Source organism: Ornithodoros turicata, chromosome 1 (assembly GCF_037126465.1).
Source record: "Ornithodoros turicata isolate Travis chromosome 1, ASM3712646v1, whole genome shotgun sequence".
NCBI classification, from domain to species: Eukaryota; Metazoa; Arthropoda; class Arachnida; order Ixodida; family Argasidae; genus Ornithodoros; species Ornithodoros turicata.
The window spans coordinates 46,243,123-46,267,688 of record NC_088201.1 but is presented as its reverse complement, the minus strand read 5'-3'; the positions used below and the strand labels follow the sequence as shown (position 1 = coordinate 46,267,688).

The following is a 24,566-nucleotide window of genomic DNA, read 5'->3' as shown; positions in this document are numbered from 1 at the left end:
TTTAAATGAAGCCGAACATGCAATGCACGATCCCGCGCAGTGATGGTACACATCCATAGGCCATTCATTCGTGAGAAAGAGGGAGAAATAATACAAGTGGTAGTAGTGCGAGCCATGTTTACTGCAACGCTTTGGTCGGCTATGAATAGAGGGTGCGTCACATGTTCGACAAAGTGTGCGACGCGTGGAAACGCAAAGCTTGCTCGGGTAGTGACGGCTGGCGAAGGTAAGGGCTGCGAAACTGTGTCGTCGCACAGGCTTCGAAGGCGACACCACTGCTTGGGTGCTTTGATATCTTCAGCTCCGCTCACCGGCTTGTCTCGCAGTGCTAGTGATATCGCGAACGAAAAAATGATGCTGCACCTCACATACATGAGTGAGTACCGAGGGGAGGGAGGGGGGGGGATGGCGAACAGCGTACGTTCAGATAGACTGATTTCGTCGTGTGGCGCCGTGAAACAGATGTGAAATTGGGAGTGAATACGTTTTTGTTTATAGCATGTTATTATATAAGCAAATTTTATTGCGGTACGTGAAGTATAAGCGAAGGTAGCTCTTTGCACGCTTTCAAACACTTTTGCATCGGTTTCTCCTGAATGCCCCGTATGGTCGACAGTTTCTCCATAAAGTCGGCGGGGCTAGTTCAGCAAACTGTCCAGTGTGTGCAATTGTGGGAAAACACCAAGCACATCCTCATGTACTGCGGCACATGATATGCATCCGAAAAGGGCTACATTGGAGTCTCCTCTAGACCGCTTGGACACTAGAACCTTCGATATAGTCAAAGTGCTGGGTCTATGGGAACCCAAGAAGAGAGATGCAGCGTTGTCAGCGCTTGTAAACTTTATAGTGAGTAGCGGTATCGTAACTGTATTGTAGGACCGCGTGCTAGGCATGTGTCGTCGAGTTCCTTATTCCAGTTTTAGTTTTCGCGATTCCTTTCACTTCTAGGGGTTTCAGATATGCATGTGCTTATGCAGTTCAGGGAGAGGGATGGTTGGCGTTTTCCTTTTTTTTCTCTTAACATTTCGTCTTTTCCTTCTATGGGGTTCATTCATTTAGGGGTTCATTATGGGAGTAGCAGAATTCGTCGGGTGACGAATTCAATTTCTCCCCCCTTTTCTTTTTTTTTTTTTTTTTTTACATTCAAACTCAACCTCCTTCCACGCTATTCCAGCGATACGGCGGTTCAGAGTGACATGTCGCCGCATACGCGTCTGCAAAAGCGACATGCGACAAATCGTGACACAAAACTATGCGACGTTTCGTGCATTGTGTCGTGCGTGTGTCTTGCCCATAACATTGTCATGCAGTAAATAGTATGTTCCTGTTTCCAGAATCAAGTCGTGCGTTTTGGACGAAAATGGCGGTGCATTACTGAAGTGTGTGGATCTTCAAAGCGGTCACGGCTGGTAATGCACAGAGAGCGCCCCCTCTCTAGTTATGTGATAGCAGTCGGAGCATTCTGAAGTCCTATTTAACCTTTTTCACATACGCGTCGTATCGTAGCGGCTCTCCAGCGAACCACGCTTGGCGCTCGCCAAAGCAAATCCACATGGGTAGCACAAAGGACCAAAACCGGTCCGGACTGGGACCGACGAGCTCGCACCGTTCGTGCGGTCTCCCCATTGGTCCCCACTTCTGTTGTCCCCGTACTGCGCCATCTGGTGAAGACGGAGATAACCCTTTCCGGCGCCTCAAGGTCATGCGCATAAGCCGTTGTGAAAAAGGTCCATTGGCTTTGCGAATCTCCCCACGTGCACAGTATAACGACGCTTTGGAGCCTGTATGTGCACTGAACAATTACTCCTCACAACTCAGACTTCTGTAACATGACTTCCACGTGTTTTCAGGTGCTTTGAGCCGAATGGAGCCAAGTAGCCTATCGGGACTAACATTTCCATATTTTTCTTTTTTCCACCAGTCAATGTAGGCTACATGTGAGGAGTTGTTGATGACGTTGCTGCCTCTCGTGGCCATTAGGCGATATAATAGATAAGAGAGCTTGCTATGGGATTACTAAATATAGTGAAGCGTAATACACGGTTTTGGTAGCGTTGCGTTGCAATACATTTTTAAGGAGCTGCGGAAAGGTACAGTTACCATCTCCCCGGTTTTTTTTCTTCTTCTTCTTTTAGTAAAGCCCCTTGAAGTAAAATTTCTATACTTGGATCCCCAACTCGAATATGTATAGAGAGCCCTGGATCCGTCGCTAAAGTGTTAATGGGAGAGGGAACGGCATTCTGTCGGCGGCTGTTCAATAACCTGTTATGTCGAGACAGTCACAAAAAGGCAGGGACAAAACAATGGTTCCCATCGTCCCAAGCTGATAGTTATTTTGAAGAGCAGCAGATCAATGTTTTCTATTATTTGTATCAATGTTTTGCCACTCACTGCTACAAAACTCCCCACGTAAGATAGGAGACCACCATAGAAAACTATGGAAAATCCACGCAATAACATTCCACTTCGCAATCCAATATTACATTACATTGCACGCAGACAGTAACGCGCCCCGCATTGCACTTTCCAGACAGCAACACCCTCTTATTGTTGATTGTATTGAATTGAACGACCCGCTCACCGCACGATAACAATTCCAAGCGTCTGCAGAGATAGCATCCAGGAACCTTTAACACAGCCGTAGAAGCAGCACAATACAAGCAGCATTCACGTGAAGCACGAAATCCAGTTTGTTCATACAAACGCCTTTCGCTCTTTTCGCTGTAACACGCTTGGGCTGCACAGCCACTATCGTGGGCAATGTCAAGCGCGTTCAGTTGTTCCTGTTCTGTGGTGATGTTTTACAAATGTCACTGTCTATTCTGCGTGCAATAAAAGAGGTAATTCAATTACATGTGAACCATAACAAGGGTGGAACGTATAACAACGCCCCTGGGATATGTCACCGGTATCTCACTTCCTTCTTTAACAATGCTTAATTCAATTAAACGGCCACGATATTGGGATTGCGCATATGGAGAGCGTTTTGACGCTCGTAGGTTAATTGTTATTCCTGTTTGGTCAGCAACAGAATGTGTGATTAACTTGTTGCAAAGTTTGTTAGCTAGAAGTTTGGTTGATGCCATTAGGGTTAGTTTAGTGCATTGAGCTCCCAATCAAATGGACAGCGTGGCAATGGCGTATCTGGACGCAGAGTGTGAGCCAGTTGGCGTGAACTTTTGGCCAGGTCCAATGTCTTTCAGCATTAAGTAACGCAGGGAACCTGTGAAGTGAAACGAGGTTACGGGTGGTTCGGGGGGTGAGACGGAGAGGGTGGCTATTGCAACCCGCCTGAATGTACCAAGGCAGTCAGTTTGCATTTGATGATTTTCTCTTACTAAAAATTTCGCATTCTCTTACCGGGCGTTCTGCCTATCCACATGGCGGTACGTCGCTCGGAGGGGGAGGAGGGGCGTCGTTTGTCCTGGGCTGACTTCACAGAGAACTGTGCACTGTTGCGTTGGAGCGTCTGAGGAAAAAAACCACGGGAGGGAAAACACGCAGAGCAGCACAGCCGGTGCTGGGTTCGAACCGGGTCACATCCGGACGGCAAATTCATGAGCAATGTAATTTGGTAAAGTGCAGTTCCGTCGAATTAATTTCATCGATACAGATTCTATTCCAAAGAAGATTGCTGGTTTGCATCACAGAATAGTTCAGACCTTCTGAGTTTTGGAGTCACGATAATTTGTGATTACTGAGAAAACGAGTTTTGAACTTTCTCGGTATTAGTGCTCGCAATCCCGTAAACACTGTGCTGCAATGCCATCCGACCCGATGCGCCGGGACGGCAAGCCCAGCTTATACGCTAAAGGTTTGTTTCGCAGAACTTGAAGGCCTGGTATCCCTTGGTAGCCCTGGAACTGGAACAAAGCACTGCTGAACGTCCACCGACTTGCGTGCCAGGTTGCTTTTTGCGGCTCGTGGAATATGACGTGCTCAAGCTGACCAGTAATGGAGGTAGGTATGGATGAACTCATGATGACGTTCGCTGGTTCACCGGCATTTCGGTTAGATAACCGAACCCTATCAACTGCAAGTCCAAGCAAACAGATAGCTTTTAAGAGCCAATTATATGCGGCCGGCTATAGATTAGATGACCGGGCCAGATCTGGCGTTTCGGCGTACGTCTGATTCCCGCTGCGGATAAAAATAAAATAAAAAAAATAGGTACGAATCCATCTGTCATCGGAGATATCACCTTCGGACTTCCACAAGATCTCGAATCGGACATTTTGAGGCGTTGTTCGGAATTTGGCGTGTTTATCCCATTCACCTGGCAGCCGCCCATGGAGCTCGAGGAACATCTGACGTCAAGCGCTCCTCAGATTCTCCAGCAATGCTTTGCTACAGCGGTAGGCGATCGTGTCGGGCGGCCCAGCGGGCTCGTAATCGTCAAAAATGCGCCCATTCGTACACCGTACTCACAGAATATTGGTGGTAGCATAATTCTACGTAAGATTTACACTTTGTTCTGACCTTTTCTTGCAGTTGACAAATTTCGCTTCCGTTGTCCTTTAAACATACCTAGGCGCATCTCTGGAGACAACGGTCCACTGAAAGCACCGAATGGAAGGAGAGCGACTTCGGCTAACGTCTGCTACCTTCTCCAGCGTTGTGATGTTCCTGCATGGCACTCGGCAGACGACAACACGTGGAGGACGTCGTTACTTTGTTGGTCTCGGTGCCATCGCTCGGCCTCCTTCTCTTGCTTCTTAAGTCCTACCGACGCACCTGCCAGGCAGGGAAGGGTAACGCTAATGGTAACGGAAACAGAAACGGTATATTACCGAAATTAGAGATAGTAACGATAACGGAAACGGAAACGCATACTACTGTCCTCCATTACCAGAAACCGAAACGGAAACGAAAAATATCGTCCGGTATTGAATTCGGGTAATGGCTGTTACTGTTGTGCAATGACATTTCATCTACTTTTCATTTTATTTTTGTATTCTGATGACTCCATTCCGTGTAAGGCTCTAAATACTACACGAGAGCATGGAAACGAAGCGCAATATTGGATATCGAGGGTGCATCACTCGCTTACCTACTCGTGACATTACCTACAGACATACATGACATACATGACCTGAGACCGACCTACATGACATGAGACTTCCACGCACTCTACTCCACCACAGCACGAGGATGATAGACTATAATTTTTTCAATTCTATTTTTGTTTTTTATTTGCACCGTGCCTATGGCAGTATTTGTTAGTACTGAGGGCGTCCGCCTACGGATGCGACATTGGATGAAGGTTACGCCCACCTTGGACTACGCGTGACTGCATAGAGAAGGCTAGCTGAAGACATGTTCCACCTTTTCTTTAAAAATTTTGCAAGATGTGCGCATCCCAACGACGTAAAATTACTTGTGTAGTGTGTACGTGTGACAGCGAAGCAGCACCTGGGCAAAACAGGGTGTTGACAGAGCCGGACGGACCGTCCTTCCGCAGCTCTGTAACATCAGTTCCATTACCGGAAACAATAACGGAAACGTAACGGAAACGAAATTTACAAGCTGGTATCAGAAACGGATAACGGAAACGAAAATATAGCGGTAACGAAAATAGAAACGGTAACCAAAATACGTCCGTTACCCTTCCCTGCTGCCAGGCTACCCGAATCGCAGTTCGCTACGACAATCCAACTTTTACCATTGTCCTTCCCATGAGCCATCCCCCAACGACGTATCGTTCTCATTCAGTTCTGCGTGTGGCATTGGGTACCTCCGTGTTAGCCCTATTATAAAAACATTCAGTGGAGTATTAAAGGTGCACCTATGTGACTTTCTGTTCTTCGCTGTGGCGAGTTATCCAACGAATAAAATGAGTTCCTGCGAAAGAACGACAAGTGCGTCAGATGACCTACAGCACGCTTGCGAGGGAACGTCGTGACGTAACGTGGTCCCCGAGCACGTGACTCGTGATGTAGGGCGGCACAGCTCAAGCAGGCGCGTGAGCTGAGAAGAAAGAAAAAAAAAGCACGAGGACTTTATTACGTCACGCGAGGACCGTGTCGGCCGTCCGCGGCTGCTTTCTCTGACGGTTTCTGTAATTTTGATTCCGCAGCATGCTGGCTCCTGAAGAACAGCTTGACGAATGAGACGGGGTTTCGAGCCATGTTAACTGTCACCTCATTGCTCCTTTAAAGCATTTCAAAACTCTGAAACTCAAAATCTTCTGGAGAGTGTGTGTGCAAAGAGTTATCGCAAAAATCGCAGTCGTCTTCCCTGAAGAAACTCCCTTTCACATTCCCTTCGCGAACCGAGCTATACTGACCTATACCTCTGCTTCGCACATGTAGCCCGTGCATTCATTTATTAGATGCATGGTAGTATTTTATTCGTTCTAAACCTTAGCCAGAGAAATGATGTCTACTTATGAGTGCTGAGTTTGCACAGGGACAGTTTTTGTTTCACATCTCAGGTGGAGAACTTTTTTTTTTCCTCAGTCATTTCGGCTGGTTGCTCAGGAATCTCAGAAATATATAGTGTAGCTTGTAACCCTCATCGGGCCATTCGTCGTATGGCTCGGAATTACATGTAAACACACAGACGCAACCAGTGACACCTCCCCACCCCGCTGTCAGCGCACATTACAGACAACGTCAATCTCAGCCCAAGCGATAAAAATCCCAATGTCTCCCTTTCTACTCATTCTTCTTTGCTACACAAGAAAAGGAAAAAGCGCGCACGAAGAGAGAAAAATAGAAGAATAACAAGGCACGAATCCTTCCGATACAGAGTCACAGCACGGACAGACAAGTGAAAAGAAACATATTCCACGTGTCTCGACAAACTCTTCTAGATCTGGATTACCCGCTTCAGGAGAAGCAGCGATGTGACGTTTACTCCTCTGTCACCTTTTCCTTCTTTTGCGTCCTGCCCTCAGTGACTACATGTTTCTATAGTTTTTAGTTTTCCTTGTTGAGTGACACTTGGCTGCCGAGTGCAGATGACAAGCCTGCACAAATGGGATAGGATTTTAATTAAGACGAACTCTCGTTCCGCCCTTCTGCATCTGCGGCACAAGAAAAAAAAATCCTAACGGAAGAAGTACGACGCTGAAATACGTGACGACGGCGAAAAAGGAAGGAGAGACAGACACTGCTGCCGAGAGAGTACATCAAAGTACTTTGTGCGCATTTCTTGCGTGAATGACATCGCGACTTTGTTTTCATTGGCTGACATTTCGCGAGTAACAAATCAAGCAGACGATGTCGATGGGAGGAGGAGGAGGGAACGGGGAGGGAATTCGAGTGGCGACGAAAAATATAAAATGACAAAGCTCTGATATTTCGAGTGCGGCATCAGCGAAATGAAGAAATTGAGAAAGTGTCACGGGTTCGCTCGAAGGATTTTTACAGAGTTCATTCTTCTGTTTTTCATCCCGTTTTATGAAATACACGCGAAGGGATATCTCGAGTAGTTCGCTAATGACAGGCTAGTGGTGTTTGTTTTCGTGTCAGGCTTTCCTGACGGAATCAAGAAGCAAACGGCGAAAAAATGGAAAATTCGTTTTCGTCTCTGCAGCTTTCTTTTGTTGTCGGTCACCGGCTCCGAATGGTACGGCCCGTTTATTTTTGAATCGAATGACAGACTCTAATTGCAAATGACAGGAAAAGAAGGCGGAATGGACGTTTCAACGAAATGATAAGGAACAGTTCCGACTGGCAGCTAGAAACTGTTATCTTTTTTAATTTCTTGTTTGCCGAAATTTGCGATTAGCGGCGCTAATTACAACCGTGGCTTTAGGGTGGATGACATTTGAGTCGCACAATGTGAGCGCTACAGAAGAAGTTAAATTGAAGACTAGACAGTACCAACCCACATATAAGAAAGTCAAAACCGTGTCCATACACAGCCTAACGTGTTACAAGGCAGGCAGATCGCTCGACGTCAACACGCCACCAACCAACCGTGCCGCAAGAACTCGCGGAGACATGGGGCTTTTGCCCTCTCAAGTTTCGTCCAACTTTGCTCTAATGTCACATTGTGCACGTAGAATAGCATGTAAGGATATGTAATAAAGATGTCAAAACGTTGCTACCACATTTTCATCATCTACTTTTCCTTCCTTTCTTTTTTTAATCTCTTATGGCGAACTTGCATGGTCATTTCCTGGCAACCCGGCCTAGCGCTCGCGGATATTGCTTGCCTGGCGCCCGCGCTGGATCACGTGACCGTTGCCACCCGAACATGAGTGCCAGGAATCTAGCGGTTTAAGTCGCTTGGACCACGCTCGGGGTATCGCGGTCGCTGGTGTTCCGGTTCCGTCGCTTGGTAACTCACGTTAACTTCGGCGTGCGGGCCAATCAGAGCCAATGCGAGCCCTTGAGGTGCGGACGTGACGACACCGCATACAGTTGGGCAACGTGCTGCCCGGCTAGATCAGGGCCGGGCAAAAAAAAAAAGTGCTAGCTGGCGCAGTCCTGAAAACGCCACGCGAGATTCTACGTTTTGACCAAGCGAAGTTTTGCTCAGAATCTGGCAAAGAAATCTGCCGGGAAATGACTACGCGAATTTGCCGTTAGCAAGGGAGATTTCGTCAGGACAAGGGTGATATCAGCCTGCTGGTCTGGTGGCTCTGAATATGTGGCCCATTCAATTGTATTCGAAGGAATCCGTCAAAGTTCCTCAATTATCCAAAACCAAGGCTGCATCCGTAAGCGTTCGCCTTGTCCAAATGATTTCCGATGCATTCATTTTTTTTTTGTGCCTCAGCAGGAGTTAGAAAACCTAAAAGTTTGCATTGTTCTGCTGTTTCAAAAACAGCACAACACAGCAGAGGAAAGTGGGCGATATTAAACACTGCGTAACACAATCAGCAGCTGACCCACGCTACGCGGTCTTTGAAAAGTTCTGCAAACGAACTGCACGATGTGTCTAGACTAGCGAAGTCCATGCGCAGGCAGATTGGTTCGCCACTGCTCCCCAATTGCTGTTTATTTTGTCATGTCTGCAATGGTAAATCTTCGACGTGTAATATCCAACTACAGGGTAGTATCAAAATTTTAGGAACGATCTCTCCGTTCGGGTAAGGATCCTAAGTATAGGCTCAGACAGTTCTGACGCAGTCAACACACCTGAATGCACCCCGTGGTCCACTCGTAATATCCCGCAAGGTGCGCTGTGGTTTACGAGCGGCACCTGTTACGCCCGCTAAGCGTGTACTCTGTGTACTCTTCCAGTCCCTGCTACATGGAATCGCCGGTTGCATTATTGGTTGACTGCAAAAAAAAAAAAAAGATGGCGCCACTATCGACTATGCGGTCAGTAGTACGACTGATATCACTACTGATCTGCTGATACATAATAGTACTGACATGATTCCAGTACGTTCCCAAGTAATGCGCGCCAGCGCTTTTCGTAAAGTTCTCAATGTTGTTGTTGTGTCGATGGAACTGCTTGCCGTAGTCGGCTGCGCCCAAGCGGGCAACGTCACGACTATTGCAGGAGGGATCTTACGTCCTGGGCCGACCTCACAGGGAACTGTGCCGACATTTCTTTTAAAGCGTCTCTGGAAAACCCAGGGAAAATACCCAGACAGCACAGCCGGCTCCCAGTTTGGAACCCGGGTCACCTCCCAGTGTCGGCGTGGAATGCCACCACCGTAGCCACTAGGCCACGGAAGCTGGTTCCAATCTGTCAGTCGTATCGCCTTTAACTGCACCGCGCGCACACGAACCCCCAAGTGCCCAACGCAGCTTAAAAACGTGACATGACCTGCAGTCTCCAGCAAAGATGACCGTTTGTGAAGCATACAACTACCGTGACATTCAGCGTGATATTCCCCCTGAAACGCATATTATGAGCGAGACATCTAAAAATAAAACCCTGTCGCCCTGTCTATGGACGTCGCGGACGTCCATAGACCCGGGCGAGGACGCCAGCAAATTAGTGGCAGGGTGCAAGTTGCTTAGGCACGGCGTCTGCCGCAAGGGACGTTAAACACGGCGTGCCGTGTACTGAGATTCCAGTGCACGTTGAGGTACCCTCAGGTGGGCAAAATTAACCCACAGACCGACCACTGTGGCGTCACTCATGATCATAGTTGTCTCGCGACGTAAAGCTGCGGACTATTGCAATAGGACTTCCATAGAGATTCCTGGGGAACGGTGAGCTTGCTGATCTCTCCCCCGAGACGAAGAATGAGCGTGCTCTTTGTATGGTGGGCTGCGTCACATCGTGATGTATCCGTTCGTTCTTTTTATCTACTTTAAAGGAGCAGTAAAAGACCCCTCCATCAATTTTGCGTTTTTAATAGCGACGGGTTGCACGAGAAACAACAAGCGCTCATTTGAATTTTCTACGATAAATGAGCTCTTATTTGTGTACTAATTAGCATAAATAAATACGTATACTAGATCTTTATGGTGCCTTTGAACAAAAACTTTTGTCACCACAGGGCTAATTTCACTGTAGACACAGCCTTCCACTGGCGGTTTGTCCCAATGGACTCCGTAAGCAATTTTCAAGCGTGATAATCCAGCGTCGTCTCATCTATTCTCCATTTTGCTTTATTTTGTCCAACATCAATTTATGGAATGGTGGACGGCCTTCTTCACTTGTCCCATGTTTCCACAAGCTCGATGCATCCATTCATCACGCGTGTAATGATAGGCAGCTTCGCGGAGCTTGTTCACGAGTATCCCATCGTCTAATCGCTTTCTTACGCGGGCCAAAGTTGTGGCTTTCCGGACACGACGCGTCTTTGAATAATGGCGGTTATCTGATACTACCCACAACTTGCCAATAAACACACGCCGGGACGGACAGGACCCGCGAATAAGTGAATAATAAATCACGGCCATGGAACACAATGGTTTCCAGGCTGATCAGAAAACAACGTGAAGGTTTATAATAAATCACTGGGCAAAACAGGCTCTGCAGCTGTTATTGATGCTATATAGGGCGGGCGATTCATGTGCTGAACGAAGAGTGTTTCACAAGGAGGTAGAGATATCGGTCGAGAAGCAAGTGCGAAAGATGCTAACTTGTTATGCTCTACTTAAACCGCTACTAATAGTGCGCTCCCAGCTATGAGCGTCTGAAGAATGCAGGGAATTAGCTTATCGTGTGCTCTGGCGCTATTGGAAACCTTCTAAACAAATGTGATACGTTGAAGGATCACCTAAAATTGTTCGAAAAAATGTGCTTTCTTTTCCATCATCAATTCAGAATTCCAGCATTCACCACTGCTAAGCGAGAGTCTGTGCACGCGCCAGTTGCAGTTTTGTGATTGGCCCCACTGTTGCGTCGAGTGCTGGCACTCGTTCGGGTTCGAATCCCGGTGCCGGCTGTGCTGTCTGGGGTTTTTCCTGGGTTTTCCTCAGACGGTTTCAGACATATGTCGGCACAGTTCCCTTAGAAGTCAGCCCAGGACGCACATTCCCCCAGGGCGTGAGTCGTGACGTTGCCCCCATACGTGAGGCCGACAACGGCAAGCACTATCACCACCACCACCACCACCACCACCACCACCGTTCCCTTGCGGCAAGCCGGTTTTCGTCACCACCACTACCACCACTCGTTCCCTTGGGAGCTGACGGATATGTGCTAATGCAAAGCATCCCAATACGGCAGCAAGTAGGACTGCACAGCTGGTGCACATCGGACTCATTCATCCTGAACTCGCCTCCACCTCCAGCCCTTCACCGTCCATCCCTTTCTGGCTATAGCCGTGACGATGCCCACTTGTGTGTCGCCAACAACGTCGAGCCAATATGGACATCCCCCGACTCTCCGCATCCCTCTAGCTTCTTCCTCTCCCCGTTTGTGAAGGTTTTCCCGAAAAACACCACATGTATTCACTAGTCGTCGTTGCGTCGTCACTAGTCGTTACGATCATTTTGGGTTAAAACGGCACTTTGGACTAAAAATATTATTTATTTTGCTCTCAGGACAATATGAATGCTGTCAGGGGAATTATGTATTTGAAGTAATTTATGTGTTAAAGGAGCTGGCAAGGCTTTACCAGTTTTGGTTTCGCGAAAAGTAGTTAACGTCATCGCGCGCGCGAGCGTTCGTCTCCTTGAAGCGACGTGCGCATCTTCCCACTCCATGTGCCTTCGGCCTACGTTGCAACGTTGCACGATTTCGTCTCGAAACCCGAACTGCTGCTCACGTCTGGAGACTTTTACTATGTTGCCGGCGGTGAACGTTTTTTCAAAAATTATTGGCACAGAAAAGTAAATATTGGCTCTAAACCCCCCCCCCCCCCCGACACAATATTCACTACACTCTTTCGTACTCATGCCCTGCCCTGCGATGCGCTGCGGACAATAGCCACACGTCATTTTGACGTCACGCTCCATCAACCAGTCCAAATACGAGACGCTTATACATTAGACCAGACGTCCGCAACGTTCCATTTCATGTGCGCATTATATCTTCGGCGCGGTATTGCTCCGCAAGATCACCGCGATGTTCCCACGACCGGTTCTCCCCTCGCGCCGCAGCTTGTCTCAACTGGGCCCGTCATTGGCTATCCCCGACCTCCTGTGACTGGAACGTAGCTTTGCTACACGTGCGAGACGTGTGACGTAGTTGCTCTCCGAGAAGGAAAGAGAGACGCCCGCGGATTATGCTCTTTGAATGGCATTGTTTCTTTGTAAATACGTTCGCTACAAGTAAAGGAATTACATATTTGGATATTGTGAGCCACGTGTGGGGCGTGGTAACTGGGGAATGTTCGGCGAGCGAGTCCGGGAAAACCGGAAGTTGATTTTTTTTTCAACTGCCACGGAGGCTTATATGCTGTGTGGAAAGTTCCAGCTCACAAAATGGCGTGGTTTTCGAGACACCGAATAAAAACTGCTCATCTGAAGACATCCGGTTTCGTTTTTCTCCCTCGCATACTCCTTGCCCCAAGGATCGTCTATGTACGTCATCCGTCACGTGAGCCTGACGTCCCCAATGGACACAGTGGGGCGTAGGACTGCGCCGTTGCTGGGAATGCAGAGAGGTGTTTTTTTCTATGAGTGTACTGAACCGTAGGCTGCGTCGTGATACCTGTGTTTACATTGACGCTACTCTGCATTTTACTCTGCATAACGTGTGATTGCTACTCAAAATCATCATAATGGGCGAATGCTAGCACGCAACAACCAACTATCGCGCAAGCAGGCATTCGCAAGTCACGTGCGGCTTTGCTCTGACCAACTGCGGCATAGAAAAAATCGATTATAAATCGCGCCATACGATTTCTTCTGAAATATTTTGCACGGTGGTTGTGAGGAGTATTAGAAATCATAAGACGGTGTTTCCCAGACCCATGTTTTCGACCGGACTGTCACACTGACCATGTTCAAGGTTGACTGAGACCTCACCGTGCGCATCTAGACACTGCTGCCATCGCTGTGGCAACTCTTTGGTGCCTTTGGCGTAGAAAGAAGTTGCTGCCGTCGTAGCCACTTCAGGACATCTTTCTGGAGGGCTTCATCCGAGCTGTAACGGGTATGGGGCAAAACTTCCCAGCGCATTTCGGCCAGGGTTGTTACCGTCAAAAAACTTCTGTCGGAAACGTCCATATCTTGTGCCGTATCCCTGAGTATCATGGTCTGTAATGTTTTGCAGTAGTATGTCTGTAAGCATGCGAATGACGTAGTATACGATGTGTGTATCAAACGTGCCGCGCATCATGGTCTGTAATGTTTACAGTAGTGTGTGTACAAGTATGGAAATGACGTAGTATACAATGTGTGTATAAAATGTACCGCGTCATGTCATAGCATTGCTAGTGTTAGCAGTAGTGTGTACTGCTCGCGACACGGTTGTCTGAAATCGCCTGTCAGTAGTTCTGCAACTCGTGTATCCTTGAGTGCCCTCGAAAATGTTGTTCGAATATTGTATTTAAAGCTACACCACAGGCTGAAAGTGTTTCTTGCTCGAAATAAATGATCTTGCAACACCTCGAGGTTTCGGAGGGGATAAACCACTGGGTGCCGATTTCAGACAACCGTGTCGCAAGCAGTACAATAGTGTGCAACATGTGTTCCAGTGCATTCCTTGTATTCCCACACTCTTGCCTTGATCTCCAACAAAAGACTGACATATTTCTAAATAAAAAATAATAATACAAATTCGCCGTGTGAGGTCGGGCATTGTCATGAAGAAGAATGACTCTTCCAGACAACATCCCGGCCATTCTCTTGCGAACTGCGTTTAGCACGGAAACCTTTGTCAACGTGGAGTAGTACCGGGCACTAATCGTGACCCCTTGCTCCAAGGAGTCCACATCAATGATGTCCCCGCATGTCCCAGAAGACACAGTTCCCATGCACTTCCCAGCAAACGGCTGCATGTTGCTTTTCTTTGGCAGCGGGGAAGCCTTATGTCGCCATTCCATGCTGCTTCTTTTTGTCTCTGTGCTATCGTGGATAAAAATTTCGTCACATGTGATGATTGATTGCAAAAATCCGTCCCCCTCGGGTTGAAACCGGTTCAGCGGCTGCTCAGAGACTGCCATGCGCGCTCTCTTCTGCTCAGAAGTGAGGTGTCGGGGAACCCAACTTGTACAGACTTTGCGGAACAGTAAGTGCTCGTGAATGATTGTGTTCACACTGCCGGCACTAATATTACGCTGGGCTGCAATGTCCCGAGCTGGCATTCGCCGGTTCTGGAGGACGACTTGCTCAACGCCTGCGATGTTCACTGGAGTGACTGCAGTCGGACAAACGTGTCCATGTGGTTCATTCGTCACCATATTCCGTCATTCGCCAAACTGTCTGCACCATTCGTACGCTCTTCCCCTTGACACCGTTCATTCTCCACACTGTGCCTGCAATCTTTGTACAATCTCAGCGGGTTTGACGTTCTCCTTCACAAGGAACTTGACTATTCTTCTCTGTTCCGCAGCTACAGACACATTGCTCGCCTCCACGATAGCTGCTGCTGCTGCACACGCTGCACGTGGCGCTGACCCGAGGAGGATTGCATTTCGCCCTCCGAAAGTTTTATTCAGTTACATTTCCTCGCTGATTTTTCTCGAGCAACAGTCTCGATCAAAAACTTGAATGACCCTTGTAGATTTCATTGGCATACATTTGGTAGTATTCCAAAGACATGTAATTTAGTCAGGAGTATAGCCCTTGTTGCCACTGCTCTTGGACTGTGGTGGATGTAGCATTGGCCGGTATGCTAGCTGTAGATTGCGTAAGGTCAACAACGGGTACAGATCGCTACTGTCTCTTATGATGATCTGTCGTCCAGAACGCGTGTTTCGTTCCCAATAAAAAATAATAAAAGAAAGCAAACCGCTCAAAATATCACATCACTTCATTTTTTTTTTTTTTTAATTGGGTGTTTACGTCGCGAGACAACTGAGATCATGAGCGACGCCACAGCGGTCGGTCTGTGGTTTGCTTTTGCCCACCTGAGGGTTCTTTAACGTGCGATGAAAGCTCACCACACGGCACCCTGTATTTAACGTCCCTCGCGGAAGACGGCGTGTCTAAGCAACTTGTACCCTGCCACCAAGTTGCTGGCGTCCTCGGCCGGGTTCGAACCCGCGATCTCGGGATCAGAAGGCGAACACGCTACCGACTGAGCCACCGAGGCCACTTCATTTTACTACTATTCAAGCTGCACTACAGTATAATATTTGCACTATAGGAATATTTGCGACAACTTTGCCGAAGCCTTGCTTGCAATATTGTGTATCACGAAGTTTAAGCCGATCTCGTGTCAGTCTATTAATGTCAACAGACGTCAATACATTAGTACATGAAGTTATCGAAAGCATAAGCATGGGAAAGTTGGCACACTAAACCAATTGTGGTCCTTCTGTGGCAAATAATTGGAACATGCTGTGGGGAGTGCAACACTGAAATCCAGAAAACTTCCGCTTAGAGCTGGTGCAGGGCAAGTTGCTTCGCCATGATATTGTGTGCCCTTTCTTTGAGCATCTGCATTCATTATAAACTTACACCGTGAGTCACCAAACCCTTGCTCAGCCGTTGTAAATTTGACTTTTCTTCGTTCTGTCCACAAACCCCAACGAGTTTAACGTAGCGTCTGGCAGCCTTCAAAAGTGTGCACGTACGTCAAACGCGCTTAGGGCCACCACAAATCATACGAGCATGACGCGAAACGAAAAAATAAAAAGGAAAGCATGAAGCACGGGCGCAAGGATGGTAATACGGCTGTTAAAAATCCAACACCACCCAGTTCAAACAACTGGCCGACAATTCCCAAATACGCAGCAAAAGTGCCAGTGAAAATAAAGGGCGAAGAATAAAAGGAAGCACAATATTGCTACCGACGCCGCGTCCGAATATTTTACGAGCGAAGCTCGTCCGTGCGCGCTCATACAAACTACCCGGATTATATGCACCATATCCATATATGCCCCGATACAACAGGCGCAGCAACGGCGTAATCTTCGAAACAAAGCCCCGAAGTACGAATTTTTGTGAAATGCGAAACCCATTCCTGACGAGGAGAGGGAAGCAAATGTCGCCAGTCCTTTCTAGTCTTATCTTATTCCCGCCAAAGTCCGGCTCTTTTTCTTCCCTCGGCGGCGATATTTTTTCAGCCCCCGTTTCTTCTGGTTGGTAATTCCGCAAGAATGCGCATTTAGCACGTAGGCTCGTTAATATCGGCTCGTATTCCGACCGTAGCAGTATGAAATATGTACCATATCCTAAGGAAGCTTCTTGGGCGTATGTCATTCATGCCGCTTCCTCTAAGCATGATCTTCTGTGTTCTGTTTTTTTTTCTTTTGCTTTTTTTCTGCGTATCGTGTATGGCATTGTCAATATATATATATATATATATATATTTTTTTTTTTTTTTTTTTCGTTGTAAACCCGTCAGCCTGGATTCAGCTCACCACCACTACAGCTTTTGAGTACGACATAGTTGGGCGCATGCAATTTGTCACGTTACAAATGTCAAATGGGAACACACGTGTACGAACTGCATAGCAACAATTGTATTTATATTGTATGTATCTTTTTGTATGGTATATATATCAACACAGTGTTCAGTCGTTATGCACCTTCGTGTTTTAATGTGCAGTTAGCAGTCATAAGATCCAGTTATAGGCGGCGAAAAGCAAACACACACACACACACAAAAAAAGGAACCACTCGTGCATGTGCTCCCACATTAATATCCATAAGTGTTATTTTTACCAATGCCTTGGTGGGATGTGCTGGCAAAAAGCTACGAAGCAGCAGCTTATACGAGGCCTGGACCTCTGTACACGTGATATCCAGCAAACGTCCCATGCGCGGTAAAGAGTATAAGCCGTGCGAGAGCACACCCAGATGACCTGTTGGAACGGAAGCTATGTCAGTGCGCGAGACCCGGATCAGTTCATTTTAATTTTAAGGCTTATTTGACTTCCAGCGGAGAAACGCGCATCCGATCTTGCTGTTACGCGCGGCACTCCAGGTGCTCTTGCCACATGGACCCATAAACGGGCAGCCTACACCTCGTCGTTGCTTCGGTTCCCTCTTCCGACACCCTCCTCCACACTTACGCTATAAGTTACGCTTTCAGCTGGTCCACGAGTGACAGCTCGAGAATAGTCCGTGAATCGCTCAGCTTGCAGTCATTGCGCCTCACTGCCTCAGAACGTCACGAACACTAGCTTCGCACCCATCACGCGGCCAGTCCCAAGGTCCCACACTCTAAGAACAAAAGGTGCAAAACGGGGAGTAATTGAGGCACCTCGTCCCCTAGATTGCCCCCCCCCCCAATTACTCCCCATTTTAGTCCCCTAACCCCGATATTTACTCCCTAGGACTGCAAGTAGTCACTGAGCTTCGCAAATGATCTCTTGAATGCAACAGTCGACGTAAATATGTGCTCGTCGTGAATGTGATGGAATAAGACTACATAAGTTAGCTAACTTAGCAATTTGCCACCCACACAGAGGAAGAAATAGTTCGCGGTTCTTTCTTGAGAAATTGTGTCCTATGCACGTCGCAAGATTTTATATCACTCGACATATCACGGCTGACGGTTTAATTCTTCACTCACGGTTTAATTCTTCACTAAGTATCTTCACTCATGCACATGAATTATGTAACTGTTAAGACAGCGCGTGAAATGGAGTCCCCTCTCTGTGAACATTCATTTTGTCCCATGCTTTTACTCCCGAAAGGGACAAATTTTTGTGGCACCGCATTTAGTCCCCAGAGCATTTAATAAGCATTGCTTCCAGCACCGTGTGTCGAAGATTTCCGGCGCAGGTCAAAAGAACCCCAGGTGGTCGAAATTATCCGCAGTCCTACCCTGCGGCACGTGCAGCATATCTCGCCACACAAATAGGCCGGCACACCTTATCTGTAAATCTACCCCAATTCCTGAAGGCTTCCATCTCCTTCACAGTTTGAAACTGTGTAAATTTGTGAATTGCTGACGCCGTACCTTGTGATCCTGCCGACACTCCTCCGATGATACACTGTATCCGAGGAATGACACCAACTGCTTGCAGAGTAAGATCGTAAATGAATTTCCACATGAACACTGCCTGCTGGATCAAGAGCTGTAATTACCGAACATGTACAGGTTGCCCTAGAAGGTGTGGGAGTAGCTTAGAACATCGTCCAATATATGTGTAGCTAGCCACTCAAAAATGATGAAGGAATGTCCGAACCATAAGCAATAGACCACAGCGTATAAGGGGATCTTGATCTATTGCGCACCTAGGCTGCAGGAAAACTGCTTCTCCACTTTCAGTTTACACCTTGTGCTCCGAATAGCACGCTTCAAGACAACTGCCAGGGTTACCCTATTCCGAATCACATGCATCACGTCACCTGATAGATCACGATGGTGCCTGTGTTGCCCAAAGCGCTTGCCGTTTCTGTTTAGTCTTGTCTTTTGTGTTTTTCTTATGCTCTCGGTATATCATAACCCGAGAGCCCTTGCAGGGTCAGTCGAGTTCTGTGCGCCGACTCATTAAGACGCACGTGAGGCGTCTTTTCTGGTGCAGTGGATGGGTTCCGCTGAGTGTGTATGTTGTGACAGTGAATAAACCAGTTAATCAGTTTAAAAATGCGACGCTTTGCTACACCTGGACAACAACATGTGTTCACACTTCATGCATGGTCCCTTCCAAAACTCCGTTCACAAAGGCCTGAAGCATAGCTGGATCCCCCCCCCCCCCCAATCCAACCTTTTAGATTCATATGCTCCCCTGCTGTGGCAGACACGGTGCTTTTAACATACATCGTGACCGTGCAAGTGTAGCACATGTCGCCGAACTTCGCAAAAGGGATGGGAATCATCCGTAAGGACGGCTGTCATGAGACCCCGTTGATGGACGCACACACATAAATGGGATGATGATGTGGTGGGTCACCCGTTGTTGGAAACGACTGAGGTACCTTGACGAAACCGACATGTAAAAAGAATCGAGACTATGAGCACCTCGTGGAGCAATCTCTTCGCATTTCCGATGTGTTGCGTAACCTCAGGGCGTTATCTGAAATGTTTAGAGTTCCAATTGCTATAACGGCACAATTGTAGGTGAGAATGGTGTGCGACCAGGTGAACCTACCGGTCTTGGTCAATCAGATGGTAGCATTTCCGCCTTCTGAACCCACGGTTGCGGGTCCGAACCCGGGTGAGGACATCAAAAACTTGGTGGCAGGGTAGAAGTTTCGTAGACACACCGTCTTTCCCGAGGATCGTTAAACACGGTGTGTTGTGTGCTGAGATTTGGGCCCACGTTAAAGAACCCCTAGCTAAGTAAAATTAGTACACAGACCTGCACTGTGGCGTTCCTCGTGATCATAGTTGCCTCGGGACGTGAAGCCACGAATTATCAACCTTGTGTACCTAACTAGGCTGAAAAGGGAGAGAGATATTTACCGTAACACTAAGTTTGCAGACTGCCGGCTTTAGGAGGTTCCGTAGGGGGGGGGGGAAGGAAAATTGTGAAAGAAACAGGAAAGTCCGTAAATACAAGACAGCATGCCACTCTCCTGGGCACTTCCCAGTTCATTGCTGTAGAATTGCTGCTGTACTTCAATTGAATGATGAACCATTACATAATCCACTGTTGGTTTGCTGAGGGAATGGGGCTGACGTTCTTCTCTTGCCAACAAATATTCAAAGTGTCGTACTCAGAGTCGTACACCTTGCATTCTCAGGCAGAGGTCGGCAATTGTGACCCCTGCTCACTCATCTCCCGCTCAGCTCTCCCTCTGCTTACCCGTGCTCGCTCATTCCCTGCTCACCTCTCCGTTTCCTCACTCGTGCCCAACCACCTCCCGCTCGTGTCTCTCTTTACTCACTCATGTTCAGCTCATTCGCTACATTGAGCATGAGTGAGCCTGCTCATGAATGTGAATTTTGTCAAGTATGCCACGTACCTCCGTGTAGGAGCTGCAGGAGTTTTCACCATGACACTGCCCTTCGCCCATGCTCTTCCGGTGCCATTGGACTGTTCTGGATATCAAGATGAACTTAATGGGTTATTAAGATGGTTAGGATGATACTGGGAAAGGGATCCACTTAGTGGTACCCGTCCGGCTGATCTGCATAGCGCCCGCAATAATCCGCAGCATTTCATTACAGCTTACGTCAGCTCTGCGTTTGCTCACCCATGGTCACTCACTTCCTGCTCAGCTCTCCGTTTGCTCCCTCGATCATGCTCAGCTCATTCGCCACAGTGGTCATGAGTGAGCTTTCCCGAGGTATGTTCTCAGGAGATCAGAATGATTCTGGATGACGTTGAGCATGAGCGTGCCATGTGGTGTCAAGTTCTCTTATACATTAAATTCTCGTACATAACAGTAGAACACCTCGCTGATACATGTAACTGCTGCGATATAGGTTAAGGATATCAGTAAGGTGGTCATCCTCCTCAAGCCGGACTCAAGCACCGCGATCCAAACCATTACGAACCCCGGCATGCTGGCGCGCTGGCTGAGCAGACACCTCGTGGCGCAGAAATTTCCCTGGCGGTGGGTTCCCTCAAACATGAGAATCCGCAGCAACGAGCATGGAGGCCGTCTAGCAATTGCAGCTCACGTCAGCTGCAGCCCGTCCTTACCAGCGCCCGAAGACAGTGATGGACATGTGGTCAATACAGGGACAACGAAATGATTTTTGGCGAATTCCGAGTACTCTGCCGGAAACGGTTCTCACGATCCCTCACTATCATAAACACATCGACTTTTAACCGTATTCAGTGCACCTGAGGCGCAGTTACCACGCAACAATAGCGGGACGTGACCGCCGGATACATCCCTTCGAAGCGGGTTTACGTCATCAACATCCAGTCCTCTCCGCCAATTGTGGAGCACACACCCCGCGGGACCACGTGGGCGCATGGTTTCGGTTTGGATAACAAAGGACGCTGTCGTAATCTGCCGTCGAAATCAGCAGAAATATGGCGAAACACAGATTGTCAGCTATGGAGGAAGAGATTATGCGATGCACACAGAGTCTAGGAAACGTTCCGTATGTAGCAGCTCCCAAAAGGCCACAAACAGCGACATTTTCTGACGAAAAAGAAGCCATGTGCCTACATTACACCTCCGGTACGCTTCGGTGTCAACGATTAGATACGACTTTAGCTCCAGGTCAAATTAAAACATATTTAATGACGAACTTTGCAAGCTTGCTCGCAAATTTTGCAATTTGCTCGCAAAAGAACGTCAGCCAATCCGCGACCATCAACTGTGTGGTTCACGTCACGGCCAGTTCGCCTCGCAGGCGGGTCGTAGCAGCCGCCGTTCACTGCCGTGGTTAATATCGAATATTTTCGCTGTTTCAACGATTATCAACTTCATATTTCACAGGGTGAATGCTTTAGTACAGAGGAACAAAATTGGAAATGGTCGTAGGCTTCTCGAATGGTCCCTTTAACGAACTGTTTCAAACAGAGCACCCCGGAAACCGGGATGTTACACTAAACAATCATAAATTGGACTCATTTATGCAGGTCTCCCAGGAAATATCCTAACAGCGCTGCACAGGTTGCGAACACAGACGGTACGCTGAAGGATGTTGTGCACCCCATGGGATTCTCCAAGAGGCGCACGAGAGCCCAGAATCTAGCACGCTTCCTTCGTGAAATGGGGCTGGCTTGCAGACATCTATGATGAGAGGTCCAAGTCTCTGGATCTCTCACTTCTCGAACTAGCTTGGACTTGAGCTTGGAGTACCAGTCAACCATCGATCGATTGATCCTAATCGCGTCCCACTCTGTCCTGTCTCCTCTCATCATCTCATCTCTTCTAACCAGGGTTGCGGAGTTGCTACTCCGGGGTTGGAATGATTCCGGAATCATTCCAGATTTATCAGAGTTTGAATGGAATGGCGGAAACTGTCCTGGGAATTGAATGGGAATGGAATTAGGCATTTTTTCGCAGGCGGAATGGAATTGGAATGTAGTGGTCTGGGTGCCACACGGTCAAGGGCGATGGTTCGGTTTGGTTTTAAGAAAAAATAAAATGGAGATTTTGGCTTCACTAGTGTGAGGCCCGCAACCCCACATCACTTGCAGCAGTTACTTTAGTGGAAAACTCCTGTAATGATGATGCCACTGAAGAGGAGGAGGAGAGGAGGAGGGCGATGTGATGTGATGTGATGTGAATAAAGGAAAAATGGGGATGTGAGTTTCGACAGCGAAATAACCTTGTCTTTGTGCTTTTTCCGTGCTGGGTAATGTCAATCTCCTCTATAGCACTGCTGGGCTAGCTAGTACGGTTACCGGTCCTAATTCTTTTATTGGTAGAATTGAAGGAATGGAATGGGGTTGCCAAGCCATTCCAGGAGTGGGAATTGACCATACCGTTTCATTCCGAGGAATTGAAAGGAATGGAATTATCACAAATCTTCATTCCTCGGAATGGAATTGGAATGGAATGGGTGATCCCATTCCGCAACCCTGCTTCTAACCATAATCATGACACTGCCCGCTATTGTGATGCCAAGCTATTCACACCACCACCACCACAAGGCCTTTTCCTGATACCAACTATTGCAAGAGACACCAGCGCTAGCATCACCTTGCTTTTAGTGTGCATAAAAAAAGTTGCGGCAACAAATTTGCGTTGGTACTTAGTTCATCACACTGTTGCCATCAGGTATATAATTTCTTCTCGGGAGCAACGAGGCGGAATGAACCAAAGTCGGATAAGAGGTATACCAAGATTTCCAAGCATTCGTACTTTGGAGGTAGTGGAAAAATAGCAGCAATAATTATTTTTCGTGCCAGGTCCACGATAAAGTACAAGTGTGCACCATATAAAACATTTGAAGGTCATGTGTACCCCTATGCAGTAGAATTTTGAATATATTGGGCTGCTCGTATATATTATATCGGTGTCTCCCTCCTCGCACATGAGTGCCAACCAGGGGCGATCATCTCTCCGGTACCATGAAAACGTGTAAATATTCTTCAAGCATTTATTGCTGTTATAACTTATAAGTGGACTTGGATCGGATTGACTGCATTCACAAACAAGGTTGGGTCGGATGATGGTTTTACACGGCTTTATAACCTATAACATATCTAAGCGACGTGCATGAACGTCACTTACATATGTTATATCTGATCTTGCTTCGTGTCGATCATCAATGCATTCAGTTATCTCCTTCTTCTGTTTATGATCCAATGTGTCGTTTGTGTGTTGATGGTCGACAGCCTGGCACCGTCAATGCCTGTTTTAAGTATAGAGACTCGGCATTGCAATACAGTCTGAGAGTATACCATGGCTTAACCACACACGGGACGCACCACGAACTCTTGAAAACGCGCGACGGCGCAAGTGCTCGTAAAAACAGTTGAAAATCTATCGCTTCCGGTTGCCACTATTCCACAGAAGCCAGCATCATTCGTCATGGAACTATTTGACGGCAACAGACGGACGACCGGATAAATCTGCCTTCGAGTGGTCCGTAGGGGAAGACCAGGCCTAACAGACGAGCAAGCTTCAACCCTCCACAGCTCGGGACCTATAGGACAGAAAATGCGAGTGGGTTAGCCAGACAGTGACCGATGACAGGGTGCTCTCTCCCGGATCGGTCGCGGTTTTTCCTTTTTTTTATGCGTGTGTGAAACAGTTTTTCTCCACTCATTTATTTCTCGCGTGTCAGTGTATCGCAGTAGTTGCAGCGCTCACCACTATATCGCAACCTGCCTTTTCTTCTATTTTCCTCCTTTTTTTCGAGACAGCAGAAAGAAGACGGGCGAAATAGGCATTGTTTCGTCTCGTGTTACAAATGACCTGCCTACGGTTTGAAGGAAGTGAAACGGAAGTGGCGGTAAGAGCGTACGGGCCAGTTGAAGGGGTGAGAGGAGGACGGGGTTCTCGATGGGAGATTGAGTCTTCAAGGCCAGTATTTGGGTTCGATTGGAGTTGTATGTTGGGCGGAAGATGCATGATTTACCGCGGGGTGACTGCCGTATGAATCACAATGGAGGGCGGTAAAGATGTAGGCTCGCTTGGTTTGCAAGAGACAACGGGTTTCTGGCATTGTCCCCTGGTACAGCAAGAAGACATCCATACCTTATTTTACTCCATAAGCACGTTGGGTCCCCGGAAGCACTTTTGTCATCGCAAATTACTGGCGTGGGAACACGG

At 47.7% G+C, this 24,566-nt stretch overlaps 1 long non-coding RNA gene across 1 annotated transcript; it reads left to right on the top strand.

Annotated features, from left to right (window-relative positions):
- The first annotated feature begins 214 nt into the window (after window positions 1-214).
- On the top strand, window positions 215-6,004 carry LOC135398632 (uncharacterized). The gene is made up of 3 exons (XR_010424122.1): window positions 215-376; window positions 3,831-3,963; window positions 4,495-6,004. It is a non-coding gene; the product is annotated as an uncharacterized LOC135398632 (long non-coding RNA).
- Window positions 6,005-24,566: the final 18,562 nt, after the last annotated feature.